Source organism: Labrus mixtus, chromosome 19 (genome assembly GCF_963584025.1).
Source record: "Labrus mixtus chromosome 19, fLabMix1.1, whole genome shotgun sequence".
In the NCBI taxonomy this organism is placed as follows: domain Eukaryota; kingdom Metazoa; phylum Chordata; class Actinopteri; order Labriformes; family Labridae; genus Labrus; species Labrus mixtus.
Window position 1 is genome coordinate 18,872,766 of NC_083630.1, and position 20,470 is coordinate 18,893,235.

At 43.3% G+C, this 20,470-nt stretch overlaps 1 protein-coding gene across 1 annotated transcript in view; it reads left to right on the forward strand.

Moving 5' to 3' along the window:
• The first annotated feature begins 3,066 nt into the window (after window positions 1–3,066).
• gli3 (GLI family zinc finger 3) overlaps window positions 3,067–20,470 on the forward strand; it is a 101,508-nt gene continuing 84,104 nt past the window's right edge. The window contains exon 1 of the mRNA XM_061064418.1: window positions 3,067–3,616. The gene's annotated coding sequence lies outside the window, so the exon portion shown is untranslated. The remainder of the gene's footprint in view (window positions 3,617–20,470) is intronic.

Genomic DNA, 20,470 nt, shown 5'->3' on the forward strand with positions numbered 1-20,470 from the left:
CAAGTATTGATTTACTGTAACTCATGTAACATACGTGGACTCACTGAACACTACATATTATTTCTGTGAGATCACGGCTGAAAGTGGAAGTACGCTCTGTCAGTCGGTCAGTTGTCTGAAATATAAGCACTAGATGCAGATGTCGATTTTCAGCGAAAGGTTTTTTTATTTATTTATTTTTTTTAGATTTGATTGTGCTCCAGGAAGAGTGACAAAATGTGTGTGTATGTGCATGCTTGTGATTGGCTGTAGTGTGTGTGTGTGTGTGTGTGTGTGTGTGTGTCTACCTCAGTGAGTACACCTCCCTGTCTGAAGATCTCAGGGTCTGGAACAAACAGTAGTTCCTTCTTAATTGGGGTGAGATCTGGGGCTCAAAGGGGGCCAAGAAGGGACCCGAACCCCTTTCTTTCTCCTCCAGAATCGCTTTGGCTACAGAGGTGCTTTTGATGTGTGCTTTGGCTCTGCGAGCTCGACTCTGGAATATGTTCTTGGGAGACCAATGGTTACTTGCCTCCAGGCAGAATCTCAATCCCCAGGATCCTGGCCCTCTTTGATGAAATACTTTCGGGAGCCGCTAACCCCACTGATGCCCATGTGCGCCCCCTCCCTCTCTCCTCCTTTACCCTCTTGTTCCCCCCCCACCCCCACCCCCACCCCCACCACCACCACCACCTCACCCCCACCTCCACGTTCCTTGGATTCTCTTTGAGAGATTCATAACAAGGACTTTATCTCTGTGTAGTCCAGGCCAGATGAGCACCGCCTGACAAACTGACAGGAGAATTAGTCGTGTCTTACAGAGCACCTTTGACTGTCTCCTCCTCCCTGACTGACTTCCTGTCGCCACGGAGACGAGCACTTTCATTTTGATTCATATCACAGCTCATATTCTACCAGTGTGCATGTGTAGCATTTCTATATATTCCCTTTTTACTAACCTGCGACCTGATTTTAAATGTTTGGATTGTCATTTAAAATCATCACTTGTGCTCATATCCTTATGTTGTTTCATTGATTATATTTTTATTAGTAGATTTACTGATGACAGGAGAGACCATTTGAGTTCAAGCCAAACTGTTTTGCTGTTTTGCAAAATACTCTTTCAGCTCTCACACTGATAATCCATTTCATGAGATTACACTGTAAAAACTACAAGAATTAAAATATCAAACAATCTTTATTTGTGTACCAGCAACACATGTCAAATGTTATTTCAACTTAACGACCTTACTCTTTATAATATGAAATAAAGAACAAAAATCCCCCAGGTAAATTGTTCACACATGCACCTCGCAGTGGGAGATAATACATGTAGGAAATTTTAAGACAGAAAAAAAAATTCTGGCTTAAGTCGGGGTGAAAAATGTGGCCGTTTGTGTAGGAGTTAGTGTAAATGTTGTAGTACGTGATATTTTGTGAGTCATCTTCACTAATATAAAGTTTTTCAATTTAGTAAAGTGGTTCAATTTGGGGCGCGGGTTGCCTAGTGGTTAGTTCATGCGCCCAGTGTACGGAGGCTATAGTCCACAAAGTGGGCGGCCCGGTGGCTCCTTTCCCCCATCATATTGAACTTTCTCTCCCCGAGTACTGACTCTTTCCACTGTCTCTCAAATCTCTCAAATAAAGCCCCCAAAAAGCCCCAAAACAAACCTTAAAAAATGATTCAATTGAAATTAAGAATATAAGTGAAACGGATATATATACATCGCTTATTATAAAGTTGACCCAAAACTACAAATATAATGAAGATGACATTAAAAGAAGTGGTCATAAAGATTAGTGGTTACTTCTATCGTCTCACATTATTTTTTAGAGTGTATTCTGACTGAATAAGAGTCATTTATTTTGAGGTTTATTGACAAAGATGTTGACAGGTGTGACAGAAGAGTTCAGGCCCTGATTGATTACGCTGCTAATTAGTCAATGCCGACTTTATCGGCTCAATTAGCATGAAGACGGTTACATTCAAATGTCTTTATCACACATTGTTTTTTTTTAATTTACCACGGCACTCGAGCGTTTGCGTGTAACAATCAGGTTAAATACACACACTGCGACTTGATGGACTTGACCTCTCGGCCACACACACACACACACACACACACACACACACAGACACACACACACACACACACACACACATTAAAATCCCGCTTAAACGATTAACTGGTGATTTTGCTCTCCAAACTCCCACCTCCTCATTGATTGAAGCGGCACCCTAAAGACCTCTCTTACCACATCATTTCCCTGTATATTGATTATGTATATTGATTAGAACCTGACCCTACAGGAGGGCTTCCCCCCTGCTTTACTGCAGCATTAGGTATCACTGTGAAGGCTGAGCCCGGGGGACTGCTTGAGCTCTCATAAATCGACAGTTGCCAATATGGGAGACAAGTTGCTCCATTATATATTTTTGTATATTTACAGGTGAGTGGAATGTGACAACAGCCTCAACATTAAACTCAAATACTCTAAAATATCACCCCACGACTGAAACTGTTCTGCTAAACTTAGCAATTAAGCTAATTGATCTAGGAAGGATTTTAAAATGATGTGTGAATCTGTGTGTTTTTGTGTAAATCAGTTAAAGTGAAGCAGATGTTTATAATGCTCAGTTCAATGCACCTTCAATTGCATATGACTGACAGAATATTTCTACCTGACCTTGGACTTTGTGAAAAGTGACCTGCAGCTTTGAATTCATATTAAACAGCACAGGAACAGTTTATCAGATGAAAACAGTATCTTAAAATAAAGCAGAGCATCAATGGAGTCCTTGATGTGGTCCAGATTTATTCAGACACTCGTGACTGTAAGAGTTACAGGGACAGAGAAGGAGAAATAAAGTCAAAACAGAGCCAAAGATAAATAAAGCTGAATGTCATTTTTCTTGTTGGTAAAAAAAAAAAACGTCCACTTTCTTTATTTTCTAACTGAAAAGTCTTCAACATGCCCATTTGAGAGATACAAGTGGGTAAACAGAGTTTAATGTTGCACTTTCATTTGTAAAAAAAGAAAGAAAAAAAATGGTATTAACTTGGATCAAAGTGTCAAAAATGGTTGTAAAGACAGTAAAGAAGGGAGACTGAAAAAAGGGGGTTCAAAAAAAATCACAAAAAAAGGAGGGAGGCACTGAGTAAAGGAGGGAGCAATCCGAAGGGAGGAGTCAAGCGAGGGAAGGAGCAGCTGGAGTCCCACACTTCGCCCTCTCTCTTCTCCTCGCAAAAAAAGCGCACTAAATGTAACAACAACTCTGCACGCGCTTCTTCTTCTTCTCGAGTTTTTACGCACATCTGCGCTCTGCTCTCGGCACGGTTTCTTTTTTTTATCGGCAGTGCTCATGGTGTTGTTGGTCCGGCGCTGGTTGGACACTGACACAAACTGTGAGGAAGAGGAGAAAGACAGGCAAGAGGAAAAACTCTGGCAGCGCCGTTTTGGAGTTGGAGTTGCAGCGTAAAAAAAAAAAAAAAAAAAAAAAAGAGTCCGAGGCAACTCCAGAAGCACATCTGCAACTTAGGAAGAGAAGAAGACAAAGACACTAGAAAAATATTTGTTTTCCCCTCTAAGTGAAGACAAAAAAGTGCGAATCAGAGGGGGAGTCACCCAGGAAGAAGTAAGTACATTTACTCGCTTTGAACGTCTTTGCGCGGATTTGTCTGTGTGTGTGTGTGTGTGTGTGTGTATGTGTGTTAAAGTTTGGAAAGGCAGGCAGAGTTTGTGGAGCAGCAGAGGTTTCACATTTCAAAACGATGGCTTTTCATACAAGTTTGGATGTAGACATGAAGTGAAGAAAAAAAAAATAGCAGGAACACTGGCAAGAAATGGTTTCTTTTAAAAAGATGATGTAAGCTTCGATCTGAGGTCCAACAAAAAAAAATCAGCCGAAAACGCACCGAAAAGTGTGTGAAGTCTGGCTCGGGTGTGATTTATTCTCTCTGAAAGAAGTGCTGCTTGTTAGAAACCCCGGATGGCTCTCTTTACAAGTATCCAACACACAGATGTGCATTTTTGAAAACTAGTAAAAAAAGTTGCATAAAGTTTGGTTGAGGTGCCAAACTTGTTTTAGGGTCTTTGAAGAGACAGAAAAAACACGTGGAATTCAAATGGGAGTTTTCAATTGGCACTTTATGAACTTCTGCACACTTACAAGTTGAGTGAACATTTGCCTATAGAAGAAACGCGCGTGGGGTTAAGAAGTTGAGAGGTGGGGGTGCATATTTATGTGGCCGTGTGATCATATTTCAGTGTCTGTTATTGATTATCTTTATCCTGTTGGGAGTTCTGCAGGAACATGCACATACTCAGACATATGGGACTTTTTTCTTTTTTTTATCCATCAAGGATGTGAATGACCTCTGGCCTCGACCTTTACCATTTTGCACAGTTTAATTATTTCTACAGTTCTTGTAAAAACTTAAACATTCCTTTAAATGTTGTTGTTGTTGATATTAAAAACCTCAATTTTTAAATTCAAATGAAGGACTTTTTAAATACAAATTTGCCAAAAAAAAGTCCAGATATGAACCAACACTTTGGTTCTAGATTTTGCATTAAACTTGCATTTTCAAACATTACTCACTGAGGTGAAATTTTTTGTTTTAATCCTGCATGTTTTCAGTGTATTTTTTTTTTGTTGTTGTTGCAGAAACAGGTGTCAGTAAAATTCACACACATTTGATTTTGATCTGACAATTTCATTTCCATTGAAAACATGTGAGAACATTTTGTACACATCTTAAAAAAAAGCAAATGTTTGAGGAGAGATCAGAGCGTGTTTGAAGGCATGTGCATGTGCTCAGAGAAATGTAAGCCCATTACAGTGGGCTCTGTGGCCCTGCAGGGGTCCATGTGTGGACCTTTATGGGGCCCCCTAGAAAATGTAGAAAAGCATTAAAGTCACATTAATTTATTTAACTAAAAAAAACCAAATGATTTATCACATTCAGAAATGTAAAAGAAAACAATGAGAGGATGTTTCTATTCCTTGACCGTCCTTCTTTAAAATCAGCACTTATAAAACAAACTCTCATAGACTTGTGAGGGGGGAAAAATAATCCCTCTAACAGAAGTCTGTGTGTTCATTTTTGGGGGTCCGGGACATGAAAACGTTGGAGAGCCCCCCGCCTCCTCCACATGTGCGGATATTTGTTTGAAACTTTCCCTCCTGTCCTCTCCAGCTGTTCCACATTTTATCTGCTTGTCTGCTCTCGGGTTTCACACAGACGACGAGGGTCCGGGCTGCTCAGCCATGCGGTGCAGCTCAAATCCTCCTTTTTTTGACACTTGGCGAATTATTAACGGGGGTCTGGTCGCACCTAAAACAGAGCAGAGAGCGAACACACCAAATAAGATGTTTAACAGCACTAGTTCACACAGATAAAAAAAAAAAAAATCCCCTTTTAGCTGTTTTTATGAGGTTGGTCCATCGTTCTTCTTGTCTCTGGTTTTGGCTTGAGGCAGATTTTTTTTGCAGCTCTTGGTTACATTTATCTAATAAAATTAAAAAGGGACTGTCACATAAACTGTCATATAAAATACCCTCTACTTTATTTAAAATAACAAAATAACATTTAGCAGGGTCTAGAGGAAGGAGAGAAATCAGTGTCATGTCAATGATTCGGCTCTGTTAACATGAAACATGATGAATAGACGGATCAGGCCTTAAACACACTCAGATTAAAGGCCTTGTATTTCAAATTAAAAAATGACATCATATGAATTATTTGTCATTTAAATTTTCTTGCTTTTTAAATTATATTTCATTGCGATTTAAGAAAATGGGTTTGATTTGCTTTGATTGGATTCTGACTTGTTACTCATTTCCAAATGAAACTGACACTTAAAATTACAAAAATGCTTTAATAAAATAATAAAATTACCTCTTTAAATTTCTATTAAAGGCCAAAATATTGGCTGCATGTGATTTGATTTTAAGTGCAAGATATAATCAATTTTCCACAAGCCTGAATCAAATTTGATTCATTTACAATTTAGTTTATGCAATGGAAAAACTGATCTAAGTTTAGTTTCCTTAAATTCTGTTTTACACAACATGTGGAGGCTGTTTAGTGGTTTTAATATCTGATGTACTAATACCTAATATAGTTCAGTTTATATTAAATAAATTTATTTTTTATTACAAATATATTGAAATATTATGTGAGTAAATTCAACATATTTTCTGGTGATAATAAATGTAACCTGAAAAGAAACTACAAGAGAGGAAACTGCTGTCAAACAGGTGCACCTTCTCCCAAAAAAAAAAAAAGGACTTAGTCTCATTATGATGCAGCAGCAGAGATGAATGCAGCAGTGTTTAAGATGCTAATCTGCTGGAATGAGATGCACGACTCGGAGCCACTCGCTTACTGTAGCCAGTAGAGATGTATCGCGGGCGCTCTCTGCTCCTTCCGCTCCACGCGTGAGGAACAGGCGGATAACGTTTCCCTCTGCAGGACTCACTCCGTCAGATAGCAGCCCCGGCTTTTCTTTTTCATTATCTCAACTTGAAGCACGACTTTACGTAAATGTATGCATAGCGACACAGGCCCGGTCCACCCGTGACCCTGCGACCCTGCAGAATAGAGGCTGTCATGTTAATGCAGGGAGATGACATGCTATTAGCTTTTGAGGTATGGCCCTCTCCTCCTGCATTCACAGTTACAGGCAGGTTGTGTCCTCGGGCCTTTTACACCCTGCAGGAATAATACCTGTTATCAGAAGTGAATGCAAGAGGCCCTAATGAGCTGTGTTGTTGTGCTAATGCTGCAACCTGAGGCCCTCAAAGAGGTGGCAAATGTTTTGTTAGAATGAGGGAAATGTGAGGAAGTTGATTTTCCCTAAGATAATGAGGACTGTCGTTTATTTTTAGCATTAGCTCGCTTGTTCTGAAGGTTTTTCCAGAGGTTGTGTCTTTTTCCAGTTGTGTTTTTTTTTTTCTGAATCATCACACAGAGTTAATTAAACAAGCAATTATTTGTTTAGTTTTAGGATATACAGTAACCATGTGAGCAGGCAAAGTTTGGAGTTATTCCCTCCTATAATTTGATGAGCTGTTGCTTCCCTTGCATATAGCTGCTGCAGCAGAGTAGATGGCCCCCAAAAGAAATCCCTCACTTTGATGATTTGCTACTTTGATATGTTGACATCAAATGAAACAGACACAGTGAGGAAAGACAGAGGACAAGTCAGACAGAGGTAGCGGTTTAGGGGGGGAAAAAAAGCCAAGTGGAAATGTGTGAGTGTGTGAGGCGCAGAGGAGTGCCATGAAAAGTTGGGCTGAGACGGCAAACCTGAGAAGCGTCAAAACGTCTGGATGCATTTGCGTGCGAGCAGAGACAAGAAGGGGTCTTGGGGTGTGCGAGGGCTTCTCCTTGGCCTCCTAATCCCCAGGCCCAGCCATCCCTTCAGGGCATGCCTCAGATCTGGCTCTCTGGCTCTCCGCGCGGACGACCCAGCTCCGCCAGCAGATTTAATATGCTATGTGTTCCTGCTCCCCCGGCTCCCCTCCACCTCAACCATCATTGTCCCAGAGCGGGACCCCCGCTCCCCGCTTCAAGGAGCCTGCTAAAGGCACCTTTCAAGCTGGGTGATGTCTTTGGATAAGGCGTGCGTAGGAAGGGGGGGAAAGTGGCTATGAAGAGGGTGTGAGTCTCAAGATATCAGACTGTAATTTTAGATATGTATATTACACACATTCAGGAATCTGAATACACTCGGGGCTTTACGCAAACAGCATACTGACACAACAGTCAGTGCAATGCATGCATGTACATGCTGCTCATTCACACTTCTCTTTTTCTCCTCTCACTCATGCACAAACATACAGGTTTAGTTTTCACTTTACCCCTTTTTCCTTCCCCCCTCAACTTTTTTATTATCTGAAAAAACAAAAAATGGGAGGGGAAAAAGTGGGAGCTCAAGTTGCCTTAGCAGAGGCTGAGAGGAGGCTGGTTTGTTTTCCATGGCTTTGGCTGGTTGGAAACTCCAACTGGACCTGACAATTAGTCTGGTCAACTGTTCTCCCAGAGTCAGGCTCCATGCAAAGCAATAAAAAAAAAGAGTGAAAAGTGCACCTAAATAAGGTGATTAGAATTTATGCTCGATCACATTTTTTTTGACAGCTTAACATGAGCCTGCTCGTAGGTCATTGTAAATTTTTACTGCAAATATGCAGGTGTGTGTGAGAGAACACAGAGTGTGCCAGCTACTCGCTGCGTTTTCTTTTCTCACATACGCGAGGAGAAGCAGGACAGGTCACGCCTGCGTGTGGGTGCCGCTCGTCCCCCTCCCCTGTTTGCTGTAGCGGCCGTAAAAATGTCTTAAAGTCTGCGGTGTGAAGTGTAGCAGCAAGAGGTGAAGTGCTTTTCCTTTGGGGGCCCATTTGCTCGGGAGCCGCGTGTAAAGACGCAGCTTCCCATGCGGGGCCGGGGTCTGTTTTTGCAGATGTGGCATTGTGTCAGCTTTGATGCGAGCCGGTTGTGGCATCCGTGAGGGGGTCTGCGCTTTCTTGTCCGGGGTGGTGATTGGGGGACGGATGAACTGGCTGCTTGCTGTGAACAATGATCTGTCACCTACCCATGCTTTTTGATGTGTGGAGCCATGAGTCAGGCTATGGAACCATGAAAAAAAAAAAAAATGGGGGGAATAAAACTATGCTGTTATGTGCATTTTCTAAACTAAAACGGCTGTTTCTAAACAAGTAATTAAGTTATGTATTGTCATGCAATAATGCCAACAAAATAAACCCCATGTGTTTGCAATCCCATGCTGCTTATGGTTGTCTTTCAATGGGAGTTATCCCCAAGTCCTGCAGCATCCTGGAGTGGAGGTCAAGGAGGGGTCTATTGTTTGAATGTCAAATGTAAATCCAGAGGTTAATACCTGAAAGAAGCCCAGGGCCGGACTTCTACCTCCTCTCCAAACATGTTTAGATGAGTACCTCTTCCCCTTCTTTTGCTCCTTCATTTCCGTGTGCTGCGGACTTTGGGGCGAGTTGCAAAAAGAAAGGGGGCGGGCATCCCGTATGAACCCTTCCAGTGTGTTCTTCTCACCAATGAATGCTAAGAGACCCTGCCTCTAATAATGCCTCATCTCAGAAAACAAAAGGGGGAACTCTACTATCTGAGCTAAATTTCTGCCCCAACCTGAAAGAGCCCTCCTTTTGACAGCGCAGCATTTGAAGACTAATCGTTTTTTCTCATGCAAAGCACGCTGTTTTAAGAGCTCGGGCCACGGAAAAGAGAGGGGGCTGTGTTTTAACAATACTCCGCAGGGAGCGAGGAACAGGGTTCGGAGAGAGGAAGGGGGAGAGGTGGGGTTGAAGAGGTGGGGGGGATTCCTCACTCCTTTTGCTCCTCAGACAAAGCCCGGTTCCTTTCAGGGTTTGCATGGGGGGTAGGGTGCAAGGGGAAGAGGAGGGAGCATCCAAAGAGTTTCAGTTACTTGAAAGAACGGGACTCCAGCCGTTTTTAATGACAGTTTGTCATCATGGCTCCTCCACCTTCCAGGGGGAAAAAAAATGTAGGCCTGGCCCTGCAGTGACAGGCCTGGAAAGAAGTGGGCCCGGGAAAATTTATAGGGAAACAGAAATATTAACGTGTACATGGGGCCCTAAAACGGCTTTGGCTATTCCTGCCAGACTGGTGTTTTTATTAAGAGGGTCGACTTGCTTTGGAAATATATCTTATTCATGAAGAAAGCCAGGTTAGACTTCCCAAAGAATTCATTATGTTCCCCCAGATGCGGCTTCACGGGTTGCAGCCGTCCCTCGGAGGACGTGGAGCGTGGAGCGCGACATTGTAAAGCCTCCCTCAGTGGGCGCGGGAGTGCGAAGGGTTCCATTTGTCAAAGGTGCCCAAGTCTTTTTCCCCTCCTCAACACTTTCCCGGCTGAGTCTCAAACTCATTGTCTGAGCAAAGGCAGGACATTAGTCACCACAACACCACGCGGGAGCCTGCAGGGCGAAGGACCAGCGCTGTGGAGCTCAGGCTGGGACAGAGAGGGGTGGAGGAATGGAGGGAGAGAGGGGAAGGTGAGCGGAGGGCAAGAGAGAAGGAGGAAATGTGGGGTAGACGGAAAAAAAAAAAAAGTGAGGAGGAGTGTGTGTGTGGGAGAGAGGGAGTAAGACCATGGGGGGGTTAGAGGGAGTGGAGTCTGTAGCTCTACCTCAGGGCTCAGTGTGTAAGCCCCTGTCTACCCCCCAAAGCTGCTTTCACAAAGAGATTTACAAGACAGGTCTCCCGTGTGCTTTTCTGCCCTGCATTATGAGTGAGCGAGTGTGTGAGTGTGCAAATGCGTGTGTTGCTAAAAAAGACCTTTTATTTTCTTTTTCTATCATCTATGCAAGACAGATATTCCCCCAAATTTACCAATCCAGGGCAGGTCAGACTCATAACAGCCCCAGAGGAGCGGTGTGTATAACCTATTCCCCCTGGTGGTGGTGTGTGTGTGTGTGTGTGTGTGTGTGTGTGTGTGTGCATTGATGTGTGAATGTATTTCACAGATTCACACATACAAGGGATGCTGTTAGCTTTTGGAATTATTTATAAAGCTTGGCTTTTGTGTGGCGCTCTAAGTCCCTGTCTCCTCCCATTACTGCCTATGACTACCTGGGCTCCCTCAAGCACCCAAATTTCCCCTCAGACACCCTCTCAGCATAAAGAACAGAGTTTGTTTGTCATATCGAAAACCTTTAAAGCGACTCGCGTCCAAAGAGAGTGGATTGAAGGCATCTGACAAATCATTACCATTTAACCAAAACTTTATTCACAACAACTTCAAAGAAAGTGGATCGTGTAAATCTGAAGTGAAACCAGGACAAATTTGAAAAAGGTTAAATAGTTTTTTAGCCACTTTTTCATTAAAGTTCACATTTATCCACTTTTAACACAACTTCTTCATGATGTTAAACTGTACAATAGGAATGACAAAAACTCCTAGCTTACAGCTCTGCTAACTAGCTAATGATAATGTGAAAAACAAAGTGGTTTAATGCTACATTAGATACCAGCTAAAATTAGCATATAGCCACTCTCTAGCTAACATTACTGTTTAATAATGTTACACAATAGGAAAGGCATACTTAGCCAACAGCAGGGACGGCTGGTATAATTGGGCTAGCAGGGCTTAGCTCTTCCTTTCTTATACAGTAAAGATGAGAAACTTACACTAGATCATTTGAAAATTTGGTGGAGGAACATAGATTTGCAACCAAACCTATTGGTTACAAGAAAAACATACAATATCGCTAAACGGGCTAATTTACAGTTTAACTGTATGACCGAACTGTCGCGTAACAGACTGCAGAGTTTCTTAGAAGCTAACTAAGCGTCTCTTAACAAATGAAACGATCTATTGTACGTCTAATTGTTATGTAAAATAGATTGTTGAAATTATCATGATCAAGATGCTAATTGTGTTAGCCCATTCATGCAAGTTTGAATTTTTTGTTAGCATCAAGCTAATAAGCTAACATGTACATTTTTGGTCAATCTGAGAAAAATGGTGTTCCCCACAGCCGCCACTGGCTGACAGCTATGTTTGCAAGGAATCAGTTTAATGCTAACATTAGCTGTTTTACCGGCTGACCTTTATTAACATGAAATGTGGCCTGTTGTCGCTTGGGATTTTTAACCGTTGAACGTCTTTTCAGTTATTCATCAGAAGCAGTGGAAAGAATGTTCTTAGATTTCTTACATCTAACCTTCAATATGGAAGTTTTACAAAATAAAAGCATTTCAGTTTTCCACACTAGGCGTGCATCAGAAAATGGCTGCTGTATAAATATTAATACAACAAAGATTCTGTTGATATTTATAAGTTATTGAATGAAGAATCACTTTCATACTGAGTTAAGATTTTCACTTCTGGAAAAATGCATTTTGAATTCAGAAAGTTATAATCTGTGCAAACGTTTCAGACAGACACACATAGTTCTTCTGACCCATCCCATATGGCTCTCATTACCCTGTAATCCAGGAAAGTTTTTTCCCACTTTTTCTCGCACGGACAGAGCGGGGGTGAAGGCTTCAGTGTGTTTGAGATGGTTTATGTTAATGTTGCTTTTATTGAAACAAGCTGGGATGTGATTATAGTCCTGCTCGGTACATATGAGCAGCGAACTTGCTCTAGTTTCCCATCTCCCTCTGGCATAGAGATCAATGCAAACCAGCTAACGCAGGGTAATAAGCCATTAGTACACACATTGTTGGAGAGATTTACATACATCGACCGGCAAACTGATAAACTAGGTTCTGTGTCCTGGAGGTAAGAATGATTGTGTGTGAGTGATTAGCTGAATGAACTCTGCTTTTTAGAGTGTGTGCGTGTGTGTATTTGTGGGTGAGTGTGTGCGTGTGTGAACCATCACCATGTGACTGCCAGTCCTGTGTGATAGGTGCCAGATTGCGTAGCTGCAAGCCAGGTTGTCTCTGCTTGTCAGGAGAGCAGGGTGGAGGAGGGGAGATGTGAGGATGATTACACTGTACACTGTTCCTCTGATCTGATTCATCACTAACCGTCTCTCCTGCAAAGGGTGAACTTATTATCCCTGTCTCAACTTCCACCGTAGAGCCAGCTGCTCTCCATGCTTCCCAATTAACCCCAGGCGCCCGTCAAACGCACCAATTAAGGCCTCCTCCTCCTCCTCTTCACAAATGTATTCGCCTGCGTTAGCCAGCCCGGCTTGGTTTTGGATGCTCGAGCGTGCAGAGAGGAGTGAGTGAGTGAGTCGGGGGAAAGCGTTGAGCATGTTTGTTTAGGAGCTGTCCTAAGCGATGGCGTTACAGCTCCCAGATTTATTTGAGGTGGGGTTGCAAACAGCTGAAACAAGTAAATACATCCAGATGTTTGGCTTCCTCACGAACGAGCCGACGAGCCTGAGGGGGCTGCCTGTTTAATGACAGTGTTGTTCCTCGCTCTCTATGCTGGGGCCATTTTGTGACTGTGCTCTTTGGAGTTTATGGGAAGTTTTTTTTTTTGTTTTTTGTTTTTCGGCAGTGCTGTGAGGTTTATGGCATCTCATTCCAGTCTTGTGTGGTGTAATGTCATCTTGGTATGCAAGTTGCGTGAGTCTTTTTTTTTTTTTTTTTTTTTTGCTGGGCTCAGTTTCTTCAGCCTTTCAAAATGCGAAATATTCAGCTGCGTGTTTTTGATGCATTGGCTTCTGATGCGCAACAGCCCCTGTGTGTGTGTGTGTGTGTGTGTGTGTGTGTGTGTGTGTGTAGGAGTGTTGCTGTAGGTGGGGTACAGGTTTGGCAGCGCTGCTAATTCCTCTGAGACTGCCTGTGTGTGTGTGTGTGTGTGTGTGTGTGCGGGTGAGTGTGTTTGTGGAGTCTAGGAGCCGACTCAGAGGGATGGGGGGGCTCTGTGGCTGATATGAAAGTGAAGGGAGAGAGTTGTCTCTCGACTCTGCCGTTGGGAGAGCCGTCAGGGAGCTGGAAGTCTCCGGGACTCCCTCTGAGCTTCAGCTGTCTTTGATCTCACACCTCCACTGCCGTATACTCAATATTACTCTGTGGAGCTCACTCTCACCTGCCGCCGATACTGCAACAGACAGGCAGACACACACCGCATGAAACTTTTATCTTGTGTGCTCCACTTATGAACCCGTGCAATGGCCAGTAAATCCCCTTTTTCATGTTAAGGCTCTTCTCATTTACCAGTCACATTTTCCTCTGACCTCACACATGAAGCTTGACTGTTGTACTCTAGCTTGAAAAAGACAATTAACAGTGGGAGGGTGGCCTAGTGGTTAGTTGCGCACCCCATGCTGTACATGCGGTGGCCAGGCTACCTTTAGCATTCAACCTACCCAACAGTTATGCTTGATACATCACTCACTATTAGACTTAGACTTCTCTGAAGTCGGACCTGAAGTTCCATATCCAAAAATATTTTTGAGGAGCTTGATGAAGAAAATATTTGGTTATGTTTTTTTCTTGATAAGTTACTGACTGATTCAACTTTTCAACTTTTCAGCTCCAGATAAGATACACTGCTGAACATTATGGGGTCATTTGAGCTGGCTGATAAAATTAGGCCCATTCCATCATTTGTTTGTGTAAATGTGATTGATTGTGTTGTTGGTTTTTAATTTAGAACGCACGTACTTTGTGAAGTGTGCTCCCTTCCCCTGTTTACTCCTGTCCATTAACGGTGATGTTGAAATGAGGCGGGAGTGCTGATAGAGTGACCTTATTTTAAGCTTTAGCCCATCTGATGAAAGAAAAGCAGAAGATACAGCGGTATGACTCGTTTCTGGATCAGTGGAATGTGTGACCCAGTGTTACCCTGTTGGTTCAGTTCCCATCCACACAGGAAGTCGAGCATTAAAGCAATGCCGTTTCTTCCTTTTCTCTTCCTCCCCCCCCCCTCTCTCGCTCTGCATTCCTCTGACTGACTTGCGGCACATTTCAGGACAGCTTCATTCAGCATTCCTTTACATCCTAATTTGTTTGCCCTCCCCTCTTATTTTTTCCAAGTCACCCTCTGTTTAGGTCCGGCTTCATCACGCTGCAGCCAAACACCGAGACAACTTCATCTCATCCAATTTTCACCCCTTTAATTCGGTTTAAATGGCACGGCCGCGAGGGCCAGGACGGGAATTAATAAGAGCCAATAAAGCTTGCCGCTGGGGCATCGGGGCCAGTCTTAAGTAAACATTATGACTTCTTGAGGGGGGATTCAGGGGCAGCACTTGATGAATTGTGGCGGAGCTTGGGAAGGGCTAATTTCTCACTTAGCCGTCCTGATGGGGCTGGCTAATAGGCCTTGCTTTGCCTGGCTGATTGTCTGCTGGCTTTATTATTGTGCATTATCGCGCTGCCCCCTGGCTGTTGTTAGCGCTCGGCCCCGGAGACGCCAGGCTCCCGCCATTAATCACGTAGCAGCTCTGACTCACTGCGCTCCAACACTTATCCCAATGACTCAAAGGAATGAAGGAAAGGAGAGAGAGACGGAGAGGAGGAGGAGGGAATGAATGAGAATGAGAGCAGGAGAAGAAAAGCAAGTTGGGAGGAAAATTAAGAACTTTAAGTCCGAGTGGGCAGAATAGTTTCAGTATAACTTCTCAACCTGTAGCTGTACAGCCTCAGGATTGCTCTTAGTTGCTTCAAACAGCGATACTCTTTGTGATACACTTCTGTCTAAGACACAGAGGATGAAAGCAGTGTATACTACAGTCCCTTGGGCTAAATGTGAAGACCTACTGTCAAAACCATACCTGCTGCCACAACACTCACACAGGACCATCTATCTGCTTGATCCTCCTCTGAGCAAAGAGAGGGAGAGAGAGGTGTGTATGAGGTTTTTATCAATACAGGAATTTCTCTTTCTCTACTCATCCGTCTCCCCAGGGTCCCCCTCTCTTATTTATGATCACACTTGCATACTGAGCGGCGCATACAGCACCTGCATGGCGCATCTCCTGCAACTCCCATATACGCGCTGTCACACAGTAAAGCTCAGACACCATCTCTATCTCGCACATGCATTACATCGGGATGTGCACTCGAACAGCGCGGCATCTGGCGCAACATGTACTGTTTCGCCGTAGTCAAAGTGCTGTGAAGGATGTTGTTGTCGTGCTCTGCAACTTTGGCAGAGTGTTTTCTAAAGGTTTGTATGAAGAGGAGTGTTTGCAGAGGAGATGAGAGGCTCGCTGACAGGATACAGACCTCACTCTCTTACAGCGTTTCAGCGTCTTCCATGTGCAGGGACCACTGGAGTGGAAAACCTCAGCTGTAAGGGATGTGGTGGCTTCTAATACGCTGATGATGAACTGAATTTCAACAGGCTGTGTGGATGCTAAAGCAACATATTTTGTGCCAAGACTGGAGTGCAGGAGCAGAGGTGAATGTGAACTCTGTAACAGACTGGAAGAACTTGTAGCTACATCACAGTAAATCCAGAGCAGCAAGACATTCCCATAGACTGTATAATACATGGACGTATCATCAGTGACATCACCATATGGTTTCTGAAGACCAGTGTTGAAGCACAACAATGGCAGTGATAGTGGAAACCTGACTGTACATACCTTTCAGTCAGTCTTCTGACAAACACCTCAACATGGCCACCTGTCAGTCAAACAAGCCACACCCCTAATTATGTTAATGTACACAAAACAACCTCATCCTTCATGTAATCAATAAAGATATACAAAAATACACCCCTGTCCAGTTTTTACCAATAAAGTAATGAGCTATTTAGACCAAAACAGTATTTGGTACCAGGCCGTGAACATGTTTATTTCTGCAGTGAAAAGGGCTTTTTGAATTGAAGACCTAATAGAGATTCTGTAGCTTTTTTTTGCATTTCTGCATTGGTGCCATTTTATTTTTTTTTTTGATATCAGAGGTTGCCACCTGGACATTTCCACATCCCAATGGGAACTTCAGAGGAAAATGTGATCCTTGTTCTTATGGTAAAGTCTTCTTTCTAACTGTCATATTCTTAAATCCGACCTGAGGTTCATCGAGCTTTGCACCGAGACAGCCGGTAGAAATGTACTTGGACACTTTTCTCTTTTAGACTGGGAGGACTTCTCAGATTCTGAACTTTTTCTATTTCACTTTAGTAAGAAGTACCTGTACCTGAAGTGCCTGTACCTCTGCTTGAGTAAAATATATGCTTTCTCTTGCCCTTTCTGCTCATAAAGTAAGACATAGTAAACTTGATCTTTGCAAATTTAAAGAAACAAAAGTTCTGCTTGTAGTTAAATGTTTTCTTTTCTTCCCAAGTACTCTCTTTATATTTGGCTAAAGTAATGGACTGCATTGTTTGCTTTGGCCTCCCGTAAAAAGCTGAACAAGCATCTTCCCTTCTTCTCAAGAATCAGGGAAAGTGTCTGATCAAACAAAGGCTCTGCGTTTCAGCTTTGGGAGAAAGTGAATCATGTGGAGAGCAACGGGGGAAACCAATACTGCATAACTGGGCCACCGCTGCAACAAAGCAGCCTGCATTATCCATTGTCTCAGTCTGCACGGCCCCCACTACGCCCTGACACGAGTGGCTCACCAACAAATGCAAAGTCAAAATAAATAAATAATCTAATAAGCGGGGTTCTGCAGGGAAAACGCAGAAGATTTCCATTGTGGGGCGCGCTTTTATTCGCCCCTTATCTGCCGGGTAGCGAGCGCAAAAGAAGCATCGTGTAAGCATTCTGATTACATCGTGTGGGTTTGTTACACAGGAATGTAAGATGCACTCACAGCGTCACACAGGGTCCCTCACCAGCCCTCCAAAGCATCTTAAGTGGAGAGGTCTGAGGGAGCAAGACGCACGCGAGGATAATCTTATTAGCTGCGCTGAAAGCAAATGACGAGCTGTGTTGTTGCACTGTTTGTCCTTGACGAATAATAAAAAACACTGCTCCTCATTTACACAGGCTTATATTCTCCAGTTTTCCGCAGTACACCGGTGATAGAAGTCCTAATTGTTTGCTTATGGACTATGCTAAGCTAATATGATGCTGTACCTCTGGTGTAACAAATGAAGGACAGGTAGATCTAGAACAGACTAGAACAGTCCAGAACCCAAACACACTAAACGCTGCATTTATTTGTTCATGCAGTATTCACAAGACAATTTTCAGATTGAAAACTTGAACCGGTGAATAATCTAAAAAAATAAAAACCAGCATTAGCTATGACAGTGCGTCGGTCAAGACTGGGACTCACACGTCATCATGGTGACATTTAAATGAGTAATAGCTCAGCCGTGTCACTGTATACAAAAGGGTAAAGGGACTGACACTAAACCAGTTTGCATGTGTGTATCTTGGATTTCACATGATTGTGTGTGTGTGTGTGTGTGTGTGTGTGTGTGTGTGTGTGGCAGGGTGTGACTAATTCCTGCTAAATGGCCCTTACTTGAGGGGCTGGTCCCCATCAGCTGTAGGCCAGACTCAGTGCCATCTGGGCACAATGTTAAGTTTCACTGGTGAATGGGAGCCACAACCATCAAATCCCCAAAACCCCTCCTCCCTCTTTTCCCCTTTTGCCTTCCAGGGCCGACGGCGAGCCATAAGAACGGTGTCAAACACAGCAAGAGAGCTAAGTATGTGGTTTCCCGACAGAGCCATTGAGTTTGGGAACACCTCCTCTGTGGGGATTTTGAACCCAACACCGGTCCTCTTACCCACAGAAAAGCATGTCCACTGTCTCCTTAAGGGGCCTCATCCCCTCACTGACCTTATCCAATGCAAACACATGCAGCCTGAGCCAGCACGTTCTGTTTTATTGCGAGATTCAGCTAATCTGGCTGAAGGGCTCCCACTCCTCCTCCTCCCTCTTTGCCCCTCAGTGTTTTAGTTATTCCAGCTGTGCAGGAGCCCTTAATGTTGTTGGCATAGCTGCGAAATGTGCAAAAACACACATTGTACACACAGGAAAACATGTGCAGGCATGCAGGGGCGCAGCGAGGCGCACACACATGCATGCACGCACACACACTTTCCCATGCTCCTCCCTCCCTCCATTCATTTTCTCCCCCTCTTATCCCACTTTTGCTCACAATCTCCCCTCAATCGTCTCCATCTCCCATCTCTCCCCTCCCCTCTAACTCGCTGCGCCGCGGTGCGTTTGTGCCCCGTTGATAAGCCTAAGATAGCAGATCTCGGTGGTCGCTGATGTAATGATGATGAATGCTGCGGCGCTGCCAGTCTCCCCCCTTAGGGGGCCCTCGACGCTGAACAGTCTCCCCTAATGAAATGAACACAAATACAGTACCCGTCTGTGAGGGGGGGCAGCCAAATCTAAGAAGACACTTCAAGAGTTTATATAAAAATGTCCCCCAGTTTCTCATTGTGTGTGTGTGTGTGTGTGTGTGTGTGTGTGTGTGTGTGTGTGTGTGTGTGTGTGTGTGTGCATACATACAATTTCAAAAGTGCCCCTAATGACAGACTGCAGTAGAATTGGAGCTGCACCTAAAGCAGTTTAAGAGAATTAAACTTGTAAAGATGTGGCCTTTAAATAACAAAAGGTGCAGATGTTTTGATAGCGTTAGCAGCAGTTTAAGCTCACATGAAGAAGAAAAAAAAGAAAACTGCATTTTTCCCATCAAAGGCAAAAGTTTATTTTAGTGTTTCACTTTGATGTGTACAATTTTCAGATGACTTTCAACTCGGCGCCTTTGTCACCAAGGCGTATAATTTATGTTAAATTGATTTGCTTAATGTGCTTATAAAATAATGTATTTTTTTTTTTTCTGAGGGAACCGTCTGAATTGTGGTATTTTAAACCTGTTTAATCGCCTCCCTTTCTGTGTGGAAGGATTACAGTCTAGCACAAATAAAGATACACCCTTTTCCTCTCTTCACTAATTGGGTGTGGGACAGACATTTCATGGGGAAGACATTAATATGAAATTAACATTTATTTTGGGTGACAACAGAGATCAATGCACGGTTGTATTTCTTACATTTTTCCTGCCAGGCCTCTGTGACACACAGCTGATGCTAACATTTCTGTGCTACCTTATCTAAATGTAATCAAAATCTGATGTCTTCTTCTGATTCAGTGAAGGTTTAAAGTGCCAAATCAAAATGACATGTCACCCAAACTAATTCAGAACTCATGCAAAAGTATAAATACTTGTTTTCTACATCTGGAGAATGCATTCCAAGTGATAACTGTGTTAATTTTTTTTTTTTACTGTTTTTGGCCAAAATGAGCAACAAAAAAAGGTAGAGCCAGAGAACATCTGCAAGATTGGGTGTGGGCATCCAGGTCAGAGGGATTATGGGTGAAAAGGTCCCTGCTTTTAATTGCTGCTTTTGAACTGTGGCCTGCCTGGCGGAGCACAAAAGGCCGGTCAGACACGCTTCAGTGGCTCGGACTTGTGAATATTTGCCCGAGCAGTGGAATGCTCCGCTTTCTCCTCGACAAAACTCCCCTACAAAAAAAACCCCCAATCCAGACCCTCATATTCCCTTTTTTTTTTTAAATCTCCTGTCTAACTCACCTGAATGCAATAGGGAAACCCTTACACACACATGCATGCACACTCTCGGCACAAGTCATGTTGGGAGCCATTAAGAAACAGCTTGAATGTGTGTGTGTGTCCCCCTCTATGCTCTGTCTCAAGTTCAGTCATTAGAATGACGATTTCAAAAATGCTCTCTGATCAGGCTCTTGTTTCTGGAAAATATGCAGACCTACATGCACTGCACATATTCTTATGATTAACTCACTGGTACTTGCAAAAGACCCCCAGAAATGAAAGCAATAGTATCACACACACACACACACACACACACACACACACACACACACACACACACACACACACACACACACACAGGCAGCAGAGATTCGAGATGATATCTGTGCAAGTAAGACAAAAATGTCTTTGGTTAGGGATGACAAGTACATGTGTATTCATGTGGGAGTGATTAGAGGGACGAGCTCTTGTTTAATTCTGTTTTGATTGGCGAGGCAGTAATTGCATTGTGTTTTTTTTTGTT